Raw genomic sequence first — 2871 nt, 5'->3', positions numbered from 1 at the left:
AATGGTGTACATATACATGTATATGTATACATATACATCTCTCTCTCTCTCTTTCTGTCTCTCTCTTTCTGTCTCTCTCTTTCTGTCTTTCTCTCTCTGTGAAAGTATCTGTCATTACAGTATCGAAATGTGATTGTTTCAGTTAGTGGAATAGTTTCATTTTTAAAGTCAAAGTATTTGACACGAGTGGTTTTGTTTCACTTTTGACACAATACTTAAATAGTGGAAGAGATATTATGTTGCCGTGTGCTCGAACTCTGCAAGAAGTTAAACATTTTTTTTGACTAAAACACAACTGGAACCCTAAGTAAGGCATGTGTAAAATTTGAATGAAATTGGTTGCGTAGTTCTCGAGTTTTAGGGATTCACACAGACAGACAGACAGACAGACAGACAGACACACATTCTCATTTTTATATATATAGATTCATGGGATATACTGTTTAGTGTTAAGTCTCTGTGAAAAATATATGTTTGAGGTAAACAAATTTATGCAAATTACATAGGTCATAAATGTATTCTACTCTCTTTTGTACAATATTGTATTGTTTATTGTACAATACTAAAATAGCCAAAACTAAGTAATTTGTAAGGGTTAATCTAGTACCATTTTAAAAGGAATTTGTATGTGCAAAGTAATCTTCACTTTGACTACCAGTTGTAACTAGGATGAGTATATTTAAAAGCTTACATGTATCTATTCCAACCCATATTACTGAGAATAAAATTCAAGTTGTGTAAATAAGGCTAACAATTTTCCAGTTACAAAATGTATACTTTAAGTGATGACTCAGTGGAGTAAATAAACATCTTCTGGTTCACAAACTTCTGCATGTAAAATTTAATAGTCATATGTATAATATGTGCACAGAAATATATATATACGTGTGTGTATGCACATGTGTATGTGTGTATCTACATGGCTGTGCGGTAAAAAGCTTGCTTCCCAACCGCATGGTTCCAAGTTTAGTCCTACAGCATGGCACCTTAGGCAAGTGTCTTCTACTGTAACCTCAGGCCAACCAAAGCCTTGTGAGTGGGTTTGGTAGATGGAAACCGAAAAGAAGCCCATCATATAAATATATGATGTCGATGTATTTACGTCCCCATAACTTAGCAGTTCAGTGATAGAGAACGATAGATTAAGTACCAGGTTTACAAAGAATAAGTCCTGGAGTCAATTTCTTTGTCTAAAAGCCATTGCTCCAGCATGGCCACAGTCAAATGACCGAAACAAGTAAAAGAATATACATATACAGGTAGAGTTGTTGGAACGTTGGGTAGAAAACCTAAGAGTATTTGTTCTGACTGTACATAGTCTACAATCAAATAAAAAGTACTCAATCTAGGGCTACAAATAGTTAGAATATTGGACCAGGTGACTTGTGCTTTTTGTTCCTGCAATTTGCATTCTGAGTAGGTGACATATTTCATCACCCAGTTTAACATGACAGGCTGGCACTTGGGGTGGGTGCTTTTAAGAGTCCACAGACACATTTGCACATATTTGGACCTGATTACTGGTTTGAAGATAACTTCCTCCCACAAGTCTTGGAAGCCCTGTAAAGAAGCAGTGCCTTCTCTCCTGACTAAAAGATAACATGCTCAAATACACACAGTCTGATTCTCTGATAGTTGTAGATCAAAGATTATATTGGTATGATCCATTAAGATCTTATTTTGAGTGATCTTCTCCTTTAAAAGCAGCCTTTACCCTACCTAAAGAATACAAGCATAGCCATTACATTTTATGATCTTATAGTGTAGTCATTCACCAATATGAGTATTGTTATGTCACTGCACACATGTAGGTGACCCTATTCTGGTTTCATCATTTTTTTTGACAGACATTGATTTAATCAACTTGTGTTTCTAGCAAACAACTTTACCAGGATAGTTCTGAGGTCAAATCACACCAATAAATTGTGATAGTCTAGATCATAGATGTACTATTAAATATAACAAGATTTTTTTAAATAAATATGATTACACAATAAAATAATAGATTTACATATATTTTTTGTTGATATATAGTCATTTTGCTACAATGTATTAGTCAGTTTCAACACAAATGCATTTCGTAAGAGTGATTCTATTACAAGCATTTTATTTCAGTACATATTTTCTGAAAATGTCTGGAATGACTTGCAAAGTTCATGAGCTCTCTACTCACATTTCTGTTTATTTTCAGAAAAATGTAATTAAAAGTATGCCTTATGTATGATCTCAGATTAAGTCACTTGCCAAACTAATACAACTTATATCATCATCATCATTTTGACATTCACATTTCGATGTGATAGAATTCACTGAGGCAAATTTTCTAAAGCTGGATGACTTCCTATCATCAACCCTCACCTGTTTACAGTTAAGGTGATATTTTCCCATAACCAGACATGTTTTTTTACTGAAGCCTAAGAACAAACAACATAGCTTGTTTGATGATGATGCTCATTTACAACCAATATATGATGTTGAGTCAAGGGTATACACACACACACACACACATATAAACATATAAGGCAAGCTTCTTTCAGTTTCTGTCCACCAAACCTACTCACAAAGTTTTGGTAAGCCATGCCATAAGACTGAAGCCAAAACCATGTGGTTGAGAAGCAAGCTTCTCAGAGCCACGACTGAGCTTAGCCAATCCTATAGATATATATATATGTTCGTATATATAAAATATATAGTTTTAGGGAATTTTACCTGTAATTTTGGATTTTGTCCCTAATATTATTATGTTTGTATATATATAATTATCATCATCATCATTTAACATTTGTTTTCCATGCTGGCATGGGTTGGACAGCTTAACAGGAACTGACAAGGTCAGGGACTGCACCAGGTTTTATAGTCTATTTTGCTTTT

This window comes from Octopus bimaculoides, chromosome 1, assembly GCF_001194135.2.
Source record: "Octopus bimaculoides isolate UCB-OBI-ISO-001 chromosome 1, ASM119413v2, whole genome shotgun sequence".
Taxonomy (NCBI): Eukaryota; Metazoa; Mollusca; class Cephalopoda; order Octopoda; family Octopodidae; genus Octopus; species Octopus bimaculoides.
Note: the sequence above shows the minus strand (reverse complement) of the source record.